Source organism: Notamacropus eugenii, chromosome 3, assembly GCF_028372415.1.
Source record: "Notamacropus eugenii isolate mMacEug1 chromosome 3, mMacEug1.pri_v2, whole genome shotgun sequence".
Lineage (NCBI taxonomy): Eukaryota > Metazoa > Chordata > Mammalia > Diprotodontia > Macropodidae > Notamacropus > Notamacropus eugenii.
Genome location: NC_092874.1, coordinates 409,628,980 through 409,646,298, shown reverse-complemented (window position 1 = coordinate 409,646,298; position 17,319 = coordinate 409,628,980). Strand labels below are relative to the sequence as shown.

General features: G+C 36.6%; 1 protein-coding gene across 8 annotated transcripts in view; it reads left to right on the top strand.

The window, feature by feature from the left end:
* The window catches only part of TNS3 (tensin 3), a 511,962-nt gene that overhangs the window by 253,471 nt on the left and 241,172 nt on the right, over positions 1 to 17,319 (top strand). The gene's annotated exons all lie outside the window — the stretch shown is intronic.

Below are 17,319 nucleotides of genomic sequence, written 5' to 3'. Positions count from 1 at the left end.
TTGAAGTGCTTTAGTGTAGATATAAAATCTACATAGTTCACTAAGCCTTCTTTTTAAAGTCTTAAATGTCTCTTATTTACCTTCATTCTTTAACATAGGGAACAGTTCATTGTAGGATTATCTGGAAAAAATCCCACAACAGTTTTCTTATTGTAGTTAGACTGGTGAAGGTCATCACATTTTACCAATTTGTAGTGACGTCTTTGGGGCAGTAAGTGATGCAGTGGATAGAGTGCTGTGCCTGGAGTTAGGAAAACTGAATGCAAAGCTGGCTTCAGAGACTTCCTAGCTCTGTGCCCCAACCAAGTCCCTTAACTGTAAATTGAGCTAGAGAAGGAGAGGTCAAAGTACTCAATAGCTTTGCCAAAAAAAAAACCCCCAAAAGCCCAAACCCCAAATGGGGTCATGAAGAGTCAGATGAATAAATAACAAGAACTTCTTTTATTATTAGTATTTAGAATAATTTATATTTCTCTCCATTAATGTTGTCATCCCCCAATAAAGTTTAAGTTCCTTTAGGACGGGAATTTTTTAATTTTTTGCCTTTGTATTCTCAAGGCTTTGCAGAAAGTAGATGTTTAATAAGTGGTATTGATGGATTGGTTTAGAAATGAAATATATATATGTATGTATGTATATTTATATAAATGTATATATACTACTAAGTGAGAAGGATCTTCTAGATGCATACCCTTGTTAAAGAAAAGCAAATTGAATTAAAAAGAAACAAACTCCATGCTGAAGCCCCCATATATAGAGGGGACGGATTTTCAGAAATTTCTCTCCAGATCTTATTTCTATGATACAGCTGGTTTATTTTTGTTTTGTTTTAGGAGAATTAAGTTGTCTTATTGCCTTGGTCCTATTTTTGTGACATGCTTTCTCCCATGTAGGAACTGATGGAGAACACCCACAGATTATTATGGTTTACCTAACTTTGCCTAACTCCTAGAAGAGGGAGACTCCTCAAGGACCACTTAATTTTAGCGACCAAAGTTTTTGAGGGACTATGATTGGAAAAAACAAAACAAACTAGAGTATTGATTGGTACTTACAAAAAAGAAATGGCTTATTGGCAACATTTTTCTTTCCCTGTTAAGTTTACATCACTAACTACCTATGCTTAGCAGATACATCTTTTCAGCACATATAATTATTTTCTTTATTTTAACAGAATAGAATAGAGGTTAATTACCTCATTCTTATAATTAATCACAAGTATATGACCCTTTGGGGTTTGCAAAGGTCTGTGTATTATCTCATTTAATTCTCACCAAAATCATGTGAAATCCAGGAACTTATTTACATTTTACAGCTGAGGAAAGTGTCTGAGCCAGCTGAAGCAAGTTCTCAGACTCTCCCAGCTAATGAGGCAGACTTGGTTTGGATCCCAGGTTGTCCTGACTGAGTTCAGTGTTCTGCGTACAAGGCCATGCTGCCTCTGAGGGGAACCCATTGCCCCACAGACTGCTTAGTATGCTTTGGGATTTCTAGAATGGTCATTTTTCCTTATATTAAACCAAAATATTTTCTTGTAGCGCTTTAGTCTTTTATTGTGGATACTTGTGGTTTGAGTGGGATAGGCTTACTCTGGGCAGGTCATAAGGCATTTATCAGCATAGGTGGTCAGATGGTGTCTGGGATGCTCAAAATGTTCTCTTGGGGGGCTAGGGGTCTCAGAGGATTCACTCGAATGAGTCTGCTTTTACCTAAATCATGAATATGCCTCCGTGAACTTTCTGGGGCTTTAGGTTTCTCTTTTACATTAGATTGCTGCTGGTCTGATTGTTTTATTTTGTTTTTTCCCTGGATAGCTATTTGCCCCAGGCCAGCTTACACATTGACAGAAGTACCAGCCCTGGGCTCCACCCCCCCCCCCCACTTTCTTTTACTTGAGCTTCTTATTCTCTGACCTCTTTCCAGAAATGGGTGAGAAAATTGGGTTCTGATCACAGCTGGTGAGCTAGTGCACAAGGAGAGCTCTCCAACATATTATGTCCTTGTCCTCTATAGGCATCCCCTGCTGTGTATTCTGGGATCAAGGCCATGTCTGAATTCCAGTTTTCTATTGATCTTAGCACATACTTGCATGCCTCAGTAGTTTAACATTTATCCAGGATGGCACAAGAGGATAATGACTGTGTGAAATGTACTGTACCTCTGAGGACTGAAATAAACAGTTGATTTTTTAGTAGTCTCTGGTTTAATTTCAAAAAGGGGAAACTTCTTGGTCTCCACACCATCTTGCTTAAACCAGAGACTGTTTTTATTTTGTTCTACTATAATATATGTGTAAAAATCTATAGCTAGATCTGCAAATCTATCAGCCATCTATAGTAACTGACATGATAGAATGTTTTAATTTTTCTAAAGCATTTTATATGCCTGTATATACACATGTATATAGATAGAGAGATACATGTATCTTTCATATTAAGAGTCAGCATTACATAATGGATAAGGGGATTAGCTCTAAGGTCAAGAAGACTTGTTTTTTTGTCCTGCCTTTGACACATACTGGCTGTGAGATCATGGGCAGGTCACTTACCTCCTCAGTTGTTTTGGTAACTAAGATAAAAAAGTTACATACCGATCTTCAAGGCTGGAAAGATTTTTCTACATTTGGATCTCTTCATATGAATTGTACTGATATACACACATATGTATATTTATTCACCTATGATTATATGTATATGGTCATATGTATGAGGGAGAGAGCAGCACTGAGGTGAATGTGTGTATACACATACACAGTTACTTACAGCAATATAGAGAACTAGTGTGAAAAAGCCTGAAGTTTAAGACAGTGCTCCTCCCCCTTCATGTTGGAAAAAGAGCACGACTTTAACATAACATTAAAAATCAAGAAATAGAGTGTAAAAATGAGCAAGCAGCAATAGCAAAAAGAATACGACCATAAAAGTCTTCAGTTGTGACATGGATAATCAACACACACAACTCAGAAGAAGACAGTGAAATGAAATAGCTTTAAGCAAAATCTCAAAGAAAAATGTGACTTAGATTGAAGCCCAAAAATAAGTTTTATGAGAACTAAAAAAAATGATTTTTAAAAACAAATAAAAGTGGTAGAAGAAAAGTTAGGTAAAGAAATGAGAACAAAGGAAGAAAATTGGGAAAATACAATTAACAGTTTGGTTAAAAAAAAAAAAAAGCCCCAAAATATTGAAGAAGATAATTCCTTAAAAAGCAGAATTGACCAAATGGGAAAAGAGATACAAAGGCTCACTGAATAAAATAATTCCTAAAATTAGAACTGAGCAAGTGGAAGCTAATGACTCCATGAGACAATAAGAAACAATAAAATAAAGTAAAAAAGCAAAAAAGAAAATAGAAGAAAATGTGAAATATTCATTAGAAAAAAAACCAAACTACTGACTTAGAAAATAGATCAAAGTGAAATAATTTAAGAATTATTGACTGTTGGATAGCCATGATTAAAGAAAGAGCCCAGATACCACATTTAAAAATTTTTTTTGAGGAAAACTCCCCTTATGTCCTTGAACCTGAGGATAAAAATAGAAATGGAAGGAGTCCATTGTTGACCACATGAAAGAAGTCTCAAAATGAAAATCCCCAGGAATATTTTGGCCAAATTCCAGAGATCCCAGGTCATAGAGAAAATAGTTTAAGCAGACAGAAACTGTTCAGATGTCATGGAGCCACAGTCAAGATCATATAAGATCTAGTAGCTACCACAAACTGGGGGAAAATAGAAGACTTTCAAGCATTCCTGATGAAAAGACCAGAGTTGAATAGAATATTTGACTTCGAAGTGCAAAACTAAAAGGTAAACATGAAAGACGTCATTAGGGATTCAATAAGTTTAAACTGTTTGCATTTCTATATGGGAAGGTGGTGTAACTTCTGAGAACTTTGCCATTATTAGACCAGTTAGAAGGATTTTACATGGACAGAGGGTATGGGAGTGAGTCATTATGCTGGGTTGATGTAAAAAATCTGGATAAGTGAGAAAGAGAGGAAGAAGGTAAGGGAGAAGAACAATGGAGAAAATTATCTCACTCAAAAGAACAGTAAGGACTCCAGTGTACACAGGAGGACCTGCCATACAGAGTCTTTGAGCTGCTTTTCTAAAAGGAAAGCAACTTTTAAGGGGTCAACAATCACTTTAATCAAGCACATATATCATTCACTTAATTCAGGAGAAAAATTCAGCTCCCTGAACTTCAGAGAAAATACAGAGAAATAAAAATCAACAGACAGGGCTTCTAACTGTCTGACCATAAGCAATACATACATCACAAATCAACAGGCAGATCCAACTGTCTGACCATTACATACATACATAGTTACCAGAGAGAGAAGCACCACCATCTGGGTTTTCAAAGCCTGAGGGCTCCTTAGGGGCTTCCCAGAGTCTGTCTGACCAAGCAAACACTTCCAATGGGTAAGCCTCAAGTAAAACCTCACCTCAAGAGTACTTATACACTTTTCAGAGCCAGAGGGCATCATGACCCTCTTGACCCTTATGATCCAGTGCCTCATTAGTAATTAACAAAAGGTGTGGGCCTTCCTAGAAAACAAATCTCCCCTAATAAAACTTCTTTTAATGGGCAGGCCCATTAATGGGTGGGGAAGATCTTTAACTCTCATAATTACCATTACAGGGGTACAAGGAAGAGTTTTTTAGGGGAGGCGGAAATGGTGAGGGGGGGTGGAAATGATGAGGGGGGCAATGCTTGAACTCACATGTAAATTGGTTCAAGGAGGGAGTAACTGTATGTGTACATATATACACACATATACATTTATATATACATAAAGATGTAGTTACATATTTATTCATATTCAACATATAAAGATATAAATGTATATTTATTCATACTCAGTATATTTATTCAAACTCAACAGCAGTCTCTCACCCTACAGGCAACAATAATGGGGAGGGAATAAGGGAAAGAGGAGGTTAAAAAAGAGAGAAGAAAAAGCAGGAGAAAAATTTTTAGTTGTTCAGTTTTCAGTTGTGTTCGACTCTTCATGACCCCATTTGACTTTTTCTTGGCAAAGGTATTGGAGTGGTTTGCTGTTTCCTTCTCCAGCTCATTTTATGGATGAGAAAACTGAGGCAAATAGGTTTAAAATGACTTGCCGAGGGTTAAAGTAAAAAAGCAGAGGTAGCTGTCATGATTTCAGACAGTAAAAATTACATTCAACAAAGGGTCAGAGAGGTGTAGATGAAAGATCAATTGGAAACTAAATAATCTAATCCAAAAGAATTATTGAGTCAAAGAAGAAATAACAGAAACAATAAGTTCATCAAAGAAAATGACGGCAATGAGGCAATGTACCAGAATTTGTGGGACGCAGCCAAAGTTGACCTTAGGGGAAAATTTCTATTTCTAAGTGTGTATGTTAATAAAAGGGAGAAAGACAGACACACTACCTCATGTGATGGACACACTACATCCTTTGACAGAAACGCATCATCACATGATGAACATGTCAAGTAGCAGCTGTCCATATTATAGATACATCATGGGATAGATGTACTTTGTCATGTGGTCAACGCCCTTCACCCTGTGGTAGACACTCTGTGTCATGCAACAAACACTATCCTATTTGACAGACACAACACAACACGCTATGGAATATGCCAGATGTGCCATTTCATCATCACCCATGTAGTACTGTGGCATATGATGAACAAACCACATCCTGTGATGAACATACTATGTTACATAACACATCATGTGATAGACATGGTGGAAATCTCAAACCACCTGTTTCATACTTCCCTAGATATCTCCTCACTCTCTTTTACCCTTTCTTCTCCCACCTATAACCCAACAAACTTAATCCTTCTCTTCCATGCAGTTCCTGTCATTTGTGTTCACTTAATAATCCCTAGGGTTTCTAATAATTTATATAATAAATGGACCCGGTCCATTTCACTCAACTAACTTAGACACCAATAATACTAATTCTTTAAATGCAGTTGTCATGCTTTATAAAGTAGACCTGTTCAATAAAATTATTGGTAAATCATATACTTCCAAAAATTGAATAACTTTCAGCTCAATTAGTGAATTTGCTATGTAGAGTAGAAACCTCATTATATAACATTATGTAAAGTAAAGGATTATTTTAACATGACTGATATAACATGAGGTGATTAATAATCATAGCTAGGAAGTTAATATGGTGCTTTATAACTATTATCTCATTTGGTCTTCCTGACAACTCTGGCAGGGAGGTGTTGTAATTATCCCTACGTTACAGATGAGAAAATTGAGGCAAGCAGAGACTTCCCCAGGGTCACACAGTTAGTGTCTGAGACTGAATTTGAACTTGAGTCTTCCAGATCTCAAGTCCTGCTCTCACCCAGCTACCTATGATTGCTACATAATACCTAAAGTATCTAGCCTGTTAGACACATACATACAGACATACATACACACAGAGCAGAGAGACACATACAGATGGAAGATTTTTTAAAGTTAGGCACATCTTTCTAAAAATCCTGGAAATTCTAAATATTAGCTTGTGCAGTATAATGAACCACACGTAAGTAACTGGTTCCCTTTCGACCCCGATATTACACTCACTATTTTGTGTGTGCCTGTTTGGTGTTTGAAAGGCCAGATATCCTCACTCCTCATAAGACATGTGCCTGATAGTTTACAGATACCTCAGACTGCTCATGCATCAGCCACCCTCTGGTTCAGCTCTTCAGAGCTCCAGGTGCTAAGATGCAAACCAGCTGTTGCTGGGTGTTTGGAAACTGCTGGCATTATTTTGACATTTTTTGTTTCTCTCGTTGGAAAGGCAACTTCACAATAGCGACTGTAATCCTGATTCAAGTGCTTGTTGAAATTATAATGGTTTGTTTCTTCTTATTTAGTTTAATGGAAAATCAATATGCCGTGCTCATCAAATGGAAAATAGCACAGACAGAAAATGCCACTCTCCCAACCTTTTCAACATTTGTATCCATTACTATTTTTCTGATAGTTTTGCTATTAAGTAGACTATTTGTTTGTCCCTGACCCTGTATAAAAAAAAAATCAAATGTATAATTAAAGCTTGAGCTAGTGGGTGTTCAATTAACTAGAATCTGCAAGTCACAATATTTTTAAAGGTATAGAATTTGAGAAATCCTATCAGTAAGGGCATTATTTTTAGTTATCAACAGTAAAGTTATGTTTGTTCTGCAAATGATAGGCATACTTTACTTTTAATTCTATTATAGACGTGTGTGTGTGCCTCTACCCCCCATTTTCCCCAAAAAATACTGATTAAGACCATATTGCAAGAATGTAAAGGACACTGAGGAATTTTTTTTTTTTTTTGATGGGGAGTGAGGGAGGGTTTGAGTCAGTTTGGTTCAAGTGAAAATTTATATTCAAAATGCACTTATATAATGATTCTCTGAGGCAGTTGATGAAGGAGCTTTGTGGTTCAGAGTATCAACACCGAGGAGTAAATCCAGGTCACACATAGATGTTGGAGCCTCACCCAGACCAATACCGTACAGGTTGTTTCTTGAGGCTCTATGGGTTCAGATGTGAATCCTTTACCATTGAAATAAAACTTGAGTATATTCTGAGGCCTCGAGATTATAAGAAAAACTGATGACCACCTTTGAGGACAGTGACAGATACTATATTTTCCATTTTGAACCTTCATGGAATTAATATGAGATAGAAAGGCAGAAGGTCTCTATATTGAGACCGTTTCTATCAGGATGCTATGGCATTAGGGTAAATTTGCTATGTTCATTAAATAGGTATATATTATATATAGAAATATTATATAATTTCATTTAAATATTTTGTTGTATACATGAATATTTGGTTTTACAGATTATTACGAAGGTCACAATTTAAAAAACTGGGAAAGTAGAGGTCATTGAACAGGAAGCTGACTGGTGCATATCCCAATCTGAAGTTAAAAGCCAGTTCTTTGTTTAGTTACATGATAACGTTGTCTTGATACTGCAATTGAACTTTTCATTATGGGAATCTCAAACTGTTCAATAAATATTTATTAAACATTAGAGAATGCAAAGTTTGAATAAGACATAGTCCTTGTTCTTGTGGAAAATACAGTGTAATAGAGGAGAAAATTAAAGAGAGCTTGAGCTGAGCTGGATTGAGGAATTAACTTTTGTTATCCAGTGGTCACTCTTTCCCTGGTCCTCTTCATTTTCCCCATACACATAACCTTTTTTTTGTTGGATAAGGATTCGCATTCATCTTAAGTTCTCTAAGTAGCAAGTAGGGCAAAGAGGCATCCAGTTGATTGATTAGTCAATCATAAAGTCCTGTGTAACATTCTTTCTGTCATCTTCATCCCTTGTTTTAAGGTGCTTTGGAGTCTCTTAGCTTCTGTAATAAATGGGATTCTTAGACTGTACACTAAAAATAAAAACAATTTAATGATTCTTAACCTAGAAAACTCATTCTTCCAGAAGATATGGTTACGGTTACATGGCCTGAGGAACATAGAATTTAAATTGGCCAGTTGTATACATACTGGGCTAAACTAAATAGTTATGAGGCATATTTGCATCATTTTGTCTCTCAAGCTCACCTAAACCATACTTCCTTATGGCAACAATGGTTCATAATAATAGAAATGATGAGTCCCCTTTAGATAATATATTATATTTCATAGTGATTTCTTCCTTCCTACTTTTCTCCTTCTGATAATGGAAGCTGTTAAGCAGGGGTGACTGGATATATTAAAAATTCATGTTATCCAACTTCAGCTGGGTCCTCACTAAAGCCAGAGAGTTCTTTTATTACTTGCTGTTGGTTCCCACTGAAACTATTCCAAATCTTCTTTTCCTTCTTCAAACCTCTCTCTCATCCCTGACTTTTATCTGAATACTTTGTCTCTTACTTTACTGAGAAAATTGAGGTCATTTGATGGGAGCTCCTTTCTATCTGTTCATCTCAGAACCCTTTGATCTAATCTTCTACCCTTGTTTTTCTCTGTTTTCTGACAAAGAGATGGGTCTTCTTGCCAAAGGCACCAACCATCCTACATGTATGTTTGATTGAATGTCCTCCCATCTTCTCATCTACTCCAGCAGATTGCAATCTCGGTTATTCTGTCTCATTCTCTGTTTCCCATTCTCTCCCTCCCTCTCTGTCTTCCTCTCTCCTATTCTCTCTCATTCTCTCTGTCTCTGTCTCTCTTTCCCCTGCCTCCCCAATCCAGCTGTATTCCTATTACTCTCTTTGTTTTTCTCTCAGCCAAATCTTTGAGAACACTATGTACTTTTTCTCTTCTCCATTCACTTACTCCTCAGTCCTTTGCACTCTGGCTTCTGACCACATCGTTCAACTGAAACAAACGTATGTCCAAAGTTACTAGTGATCTCCAAATTGTCCTGTCTGTGTTGTCAGCCCTAGTCCTTCTCAGCCTCTTTGCTTCATTTCAATCCTTTGACTAATTTCTCCTCCTGGATACCTTCTCTTTTTTAAATTTTCATGACACTACTCTCTCTTGAATGCTCCCAGCATTAATTTGCATATACTTTTCTTTCTGAGTCAACCATAAACCCTCACAGTAGATGAATGCAACAGTGTGCCATTTGCATGCAGGAATGGACAAGTGAGGAGTTCAGTGATCCAACTCATCTGTGGAAGCGCACTTTTAAAGACCCAGAGTTACTTAATTAAATGGCAGTTTGAAAAGTTAAGCAGTAAAGATGGTCTTCCTAGGAGAATCTGAAGGGCAACTATGATTCCCAGGAAAGTATCCATGTTCACATCTTCCACTTCTCACAGTTCCACACTGATGCACTCCTTGTCAGACTAGTAGAAGATTCCTGCTGTTGTTTCCATTTGTAACAGAATATCTGGACCATTGACCTGTCCATTTGAGTGGAGGCCTTCAACCGCTTGCGACCTTGTGAATTCCATTTGTTGGTTAGATCATTCTGTTTCCTTTATCTTTACTCTCCTGATAACCCAGATATTTTTGTATATTTTGCTGCTGTTTGTGAATCTATGTATCTTCACTCTCCTTCACTCCATATGTCCAATGAATTTGACAAACTTTGAGTTGTTTGCACTTTCACAATAACTTTTACATCCATATCCATTCACTTGGCTTCCACACTAGTTCAACTCACATCACCTCTTGCCTGTCAATAATAATACTGTGCCTGCTGATCCTGCTTTTCTCAAATCTCTACTTTTAAAAAATTCCCCTTAGTTGTGAATTGTGCTTAATTGAATGCCAGTTAGCTGAGGCTTTCATTTTATATTTAATTTTATATGAAGTCTTAGGGATTAACAAACTAGTCTACTTAATTGTAAGGCTTTTGTATAAATAGGGTTTCTGTTATATAATGGTACTTACTGTCGTGTTACAATTTCAAGAGCCTCCTAATTGGTATCCTTTCTTTCTCCCATGCATCTTTCACACAGCTCCTCGGTCCTCAATCCTTTGCCCTCTGCCAAAATGATTTTCCTCAAGCACATGTCCAGCCATGTCACTCCCCTGATTAATAATCTAGTGACATCACTTTGAGAATAAAATGAAAACTCCTGTGGCATGTAAAGAGCTTCCCAGTCTGGCCTCAGCCTACCTTTTTAGCTTTATGATACATTACTTCCTTTCCTGCACTCTGTGCTCTAGTAGCTGAAATGCCATCTTATTCCGCATAAACAGCATTTCCGTATTTATCTCCCATCTCCATGCCTTTGCGCTGAATGTGCCCTATACTTGCCATGCATTCTCTATTCTTGTTTTCTCCTCTTCAGTTCTCTACAGTTTCTCAAGGTTCAGCTCAAATAATGCTCTTCTTTTTAATGTTCATTGAGATGCTTTTTTTTACTTCACCCAATTTCACCTAGTATCTCTTCCCTTTTCCCTCCCACAGTGCTATCCTATATAACAGTTGGGGAGGGAGGGAGACATCATTGTAGTCATTCTATGTTTTGTTTCTCTGGTTCTATTTATTTCACACTTAACTTCATTCACATAAGGCCTTCCACCCTTCTGAATCCTTCACCTTTTCATTTAAGACTCAGTAATAATCCATTCTGTGTGTGTGTGTATACACACATATACATATATGTATACGTATATACATATACACACATAGACACATACAAAAACAAAACAAACTTGAATGTTGTATGTATATATGTATACACACATATCTATGTTTCTATGTGTCTATGTCTCTATCTAACCATTTCCCAATGGATGGGCATCTTCTTTGTTTCTGGTTGTTTGCTACCACAAAACATGTTGACTTGCATGTCTGCTTTAATGTTAAGTAGTGCTGAACTTAGGGAAAGCTAGTTGGCCAAATGGTTAAAGTGCTGGGCCTGGAGTCAGTAATACTCATCTTCCTGAATTCCAGTCTGGCCTCAGATACTTACTGACTATGTGACCCTGGAAAGTCCCTTACCATATTTGCCTCATCTGCCCATCTGTAAAATGACCTGGAAAAGGAAATGGTAAACCACTCTAGTATCTTTGCCAAGGAAACCCCAAAGGGGGTCACAAAGAGTCAGCAAAGACTGAAATCACTGAAGTGCTGAACTTGATCTCATGACTCCAGACATTTTTCTCTGGCTGTCCTTCATAACTTAGATTCTCCCTCCTCTGCCAGGACTCTTGACTTCCTTGTTTTCCTTTAAGTCACATCTAAAATTTGACGTTCTACTAGAAATTTTCCCCAGTCCCTCTCAATTTGACTCCCTTCCTCCTTTTAATTATTTCCTATTTATCCTGTATATAACCTTGCTTTCTATGTATTTCTTTGCAAGTGATTTCCCCTATTAGATTGTAAATTCCTTGAGCAGGGACTCTCTTTGCTTCTTTTTGTATCCCCTGGTATATAGTAGGTACTTAATAAATGCTTATTGATTGAGTGACATTGGGGGATTTCCTCAAGCACATGTCTAACCATGTCATTCCCCTAGAATAAGGTTTTTGAAACGTAAAGGTTGCCCCCTTTTCTAACTCCCCTGCAGTTTTTGTTTTTGGTGTAATTTTCTATTTTCCCTTTATTCTTGTTACTTCTAGTTACGTGTTTGTTTCTTTCTCTGAACCTAGAGACATACTCATTGAGTAAAAGAGGGTCATACAATCATGGTTTGTTTTTTTTTCAAAGTATTGGAAAAGACCCTTAGAGGCCATCTAATAAAATCTTATCTTCACTATTAAGATCTCTCTGCCATGTTCAGAATGGATTTCTCAGAAATATAAGAAGTCTGTTGATTGGATAAGTGAGTAACCTAATGAATATGTGGAAATAAGTAAAATATGTGTAGCTTGAATTTTTAAATGAGGTATTTTGTGAAATATTTTTTCCCTTATGTCAGTTTTCTTTCCTTTTTCCATCAGTCTTCTAGAGTAAAGAATTTAAAGCGTTCATTCCCTGGAGGCCCCTAGAGTATCCTGATGCATGCCTTGCATTAGCTAAATGTATCTTGAAAGCTTGAACCCTATGGCTCACTTCCATTCCTATCACAAAATGACTCTATTGTTGAAATGGACCCGATGGCAGCTTGGTGTGTCAGAGCCAAGGCACAATTAATGGATGATGCTTACCAGGGAAAATTGTGACTTGACCTTTGTCCCGCCTCTTTTTTTTCAGCTGCTTGCCAAAACATTCCACATACCTGTGTGGTTGCCATTTTGACATCACAGTAATAAATTCTTGGTAAAATAAGTGGCAGCTTGAAGACTTCCAAGTGGCTTAAAGAAAATAAATCTAACCACAGTCTGAACTTTTGATCGCTTCATTTCCTTAGGAATATATTCCTATTTCTGCTTTTACCTTTCCTTCCTTCGTTAAAAAAATCCAGATGCCTTTTATAATTTGAATGTTTTGAGAATGGAAGTTGCTTTAATTCCTGGAGATGGTTTTTAGTTCAGGCCTGATTTAGGAGAATAAATAAATATGAAACATAGTTCTTTCTATTTCTTTTCTTCAAAATCATCCAGCATAGGTGGGGGAATTTTTTTTTAATGTTACTGCTCACTAATATTGCCATAAAAGATCGAATGCGCTGTATTAAAACCACCTGCTTTCAATAACAGTGTACCACAGTGAAAGTGCATGAAAACTTAGAATACTTAAAGTGCTTGATTTGAGTTCTATATCTTGATTTTTGTAAAAAAGAAAAATGGCTTCCTCATCAATCTCTCCTCCTCTGTCCTTTCTCTCTACCCCTTAATTGTTTTAATAATCTTCCTAATGAACAGATCTGATAATAATAAAAAACTTCTATGGCTCATTATTACCATAGGATTCAAACTTACATAGTATTTATGTCTCCACAGTCTGCCTTAAATCTTCCTTTGTAGTATTTTCTCCCACTGTGCCTGTTTCCATACTCAATCCTCCTGCCAAAATGGGCTACTTTTCATTTCTCCCAAAGCTCTCATCCATTCCTTTTCTCATAAAATTCCATCTGTCTAGAATGGACTGCTTGTCAATTCCCTTTCGCCAACCAGTCTGCCTTTTGAATTCCTATCCATTTTTCAAAACCTGGTTGAAATGCCTTCACCATCTCCATGAAACTTTCTAACTGTTACCAACTGTGGCTGGATCATCTCTCCATCTCATCCCCCAGACCCCACTACTCAGAGATAATCTATTCCTCCTCAGTACTTCTGTAGTGAAAATATTGGTACATTTTGTTTTAGAACTATTTAACTCTCATGTTCTTTTAGACTGTAAGCTTCCTGAAGTCACAAATTAATTCATCCTTGAGTCTTCCTTCAGCCCAGTACAATGCATTTTACATACCAAAATCTTAATTTTTATTTTTTTGAATGAATAAAGTCTAAATAAATTAAAAAAAAAAAGAACTCATTGACAGAATGTCACATTTCATTTCCTGTATCTTTCCATAGATTGCATTCTGTTCTCATTTCAGTTACCTTTTTGGGTACTTAGAGCCTCTTCAGGGTTCTAGTCAGGTGCCACTTGTTGAGTCTGGGCACTGATGGTTATATTGATGGATAGAGAGCTAGACTCTGAGTAAGGAAGACCTGCATTCAAGTTATACTTTTGACTCATTGACTTGTGGCTCTGGCAAAGTCACAGCCCTTCAACATTTCAGGCAACCTTGTTACAATCTCAGTTGCAGAGTGTCCCTACCTGCATTGACTGAGGGCATTTCTTCATTTGAGAGCTCCCCATACCAAAGAAAGCACAGGTCTGGTTTCTATTCCTCACTGTAGCCCTCTCCAACACAGTTTTCTGAATATATTATATTATATTATATTATATATTATATGTGTGTACACACATACATATAATAACAAACAGAATACATGTTTGTTATTAAACACATTTCATCTTGTTTTATCCTAGATATACTTTTGATTGGCATGAATACACAAGGATGTTTTGGAACATTAATCTACTTCTAGGAAACTTTAATGATGAAAATATTATGAACATAAATTAGCTATCCTTAGAATCTCTTTGTTGATCAACTAATAACAAAAATTTATCAAGTACCTACCATGTACCAGGTACTGTACTAAATGTTTGGGAAACAGAGATAAAAATGAACTAGTCCTACCCTCAAGACACTTACATTCTATTGATCCACTTTCAAGGAAGACTCGGAACTGTAACATCAGAATTTTAGAGACAAAAGGAACCTTGGGGATGTTTTGGTAACTTTTTCGATACAATTATTTTCATTTTATGCATTTAAAGATGCTACTTCCCAAGGCGCTCATAGGTTTCAGTAGACTGCCCAAAGGGTTCATACCACAAATACAAAAAGTCAAGAACCCCTGATCAGCGCTAGCCCTTCATTTTATAAATGTGGCTTTTAATGCCCAGTGAGCTGGAGGGGAAGCTGTGTCTAAACCCCATGTCTGTCCACAATCCAACCATACTTTCCGTTACTTATCCTGTAATATTTATTTTATTCTCTTTTTTTATCACCTCCATGTGCTTTCAACAAAATGAGCACTTAATCAGTATTTGTTAAACAAACGAGTGCATGAATGAATGGACAATATTCGCTGTGGTTCAGCTACATTAATTTTAATACATGGGAGAGGACCTGGGTTTAAATCTCACTTGTGCCATTAACCAACTATCCAGCTTTTTCACTCACTTTTCTTGGCTTTGTTTTCTTCATCATATATAAATTTTTTTTTAGAACCTTATTAAGAACCTACTTTGTACAAAGCAGTGTGCTAGATTCTAGGATAACGAAGAAAGATAAGACAAAGACCTTACCCCCAAGAAGTTTATATTCTGTTGGTGTGAGGTATGGAACAGAAAGCTGGAATGGCATCATATAATGATTTGTTCATTTGATAAAGTGTTATTATTTTACATAATTTCTGAGATCTCTTTCCAAGATGCTGCAATTTTCTAACTTTTTCAAGTTCCTGGGGAACAGGATGCTTGTAGGAGATATCTGTGTTACGTCACTGAACAGCACTTTTGTGACTTAAAGAATTAGTAGTTTAGCTTCAATTTCCATGGCATGCCATTTGGAGAATTACCCAGTAAGAAAACATGGAGTCTTTCCAAACAGATGAATTCATTGGTAATTTTGTTCATTTCTCTTTCAAAGTACAACAGATGCAACCTAGCTTCCAGTTATTATAGCTACTTCCTCTAATGTATTTATAATATAAGTAGATTAAAAAAACATAAATATATATTCAATTTAGGTCATACATCTGTTGTGTTTCACCAGTCTGTTTTGCTTACATCCTAGGAAGAACAGGATTTTGTTTGAGGGAAATGATACTTAATTCATTAGTTTGAATTTTTAAGTTTGAAAAGATATATATTTTCTTATGATTGAATGGCAGCTAAGTGGTACAGTGAACAGAGTGCTGGGCCTGGAGTATGGAAGACTCACCTTCCTGAGTTGTGACCTTGGGCAAGTCATTTAATCCCATCTGCTCATATGTAAAATGAGTTGGAGAAGGAAATGGCAAACCACTCCACGTATTTGCTTAGAAAATCCCAAATTGGGTCACAGAATGGAAAAAAAAAACCCCTACTGAGCAACAATAAAAGTCATTGAATAATCACCTTGACACACATAGATAAAATGGATTAGCTCTCAAAACATATGGGGGCATGTGCTTGTCCATATATATGAATAAAAATCGCAACAATAATAAGAGTTAGCATTTATATAGCTCTTGCTGTATACCAGGCATTGTGCTAAGTGCTTTACAGTTATTATCTCATTGGATGCTTAACAACAATTGTGGGAGGTGGGTGCTAAGATTATCTTCATTTTATAGATGGGGAAACTGAGAGAGGTGAGTAATTAGATCAGTGGTAAAGCATATCACTGTCTTCTGTCTTGTTGGAGTGGTTACCCTTGTAGTCTGTCAGGTCTGATGATGGCACTGTCACATCATCTCTCCCTAGTGTTCCATTTGAGCCTGAAATTTCATCATGACACTTCATATGCACCCATGTGCACTCATAACTACTTACCTTTAGGTCATATTCTGCATTTAGACATTGGAGTATTGGCCTCTGGGAGTATGGTCTTTTAGCAGTGCTACAGTCTATGCTATTCAGGGCACAGATGACTCAAAACCTACTAAATTTGCCTATAAGTTGACTTAGTCAAGATAGTGTTCCCTTGGTGATGGGAAACCTTTGTGTCCAGACCAAATTTTAAGTTGCTTCGTGCTGCTTTTTTGTTTCCTTTCTATGAGTCAACTGCCAATATACCTGGCAAATGATGAATTAAAGAAATTCCCATAGGTTGTATTAGTCTTGGACAGCTAAACTTTAAGATAGAAGGCATCTGTAACTTTGTATTGTCTAGTTTTGAATTCTTAGATATTACATGTGTTCTGATATCTGAACCTGACTCAGTGTGGAGAAGAATTTCTCAAGGAAAAGTTACTTAGTAAGGAGGACTCATTTTTCTCATTTGGATTCTTTGGTGTTTGTCATTATGAATAGAATAGAATATGAATAGAATAACGGAAAGGAATTGTGGGGTAATGCTGAAGTATTGAATTTGGAATCAGGAATATGGGTTCAAATTCAGCCTTAGGTATATCTACTAGCTCTGTGAATCTGCACAATTCAGTTTCCTTATCCATTAAGTATAGTTAAGTAATAGAATCTACCTCCCTGAGGTAGATGATCAAATAATGTAGAAGGTAGAAAATCAAATAAATGAGTTACATATTTAAAACACTTTGCTTCCTTAAAGTGCTATATAAGTATTCGCTATTATGGTTGTTATTAACATTTAAGCCATGCTTTTATAGGTTTTTAAGCTTTACAAAATAGCGCTTATGGGTTGCTCCATCATTATTGAACATAAATCTCTTTTTAATTAT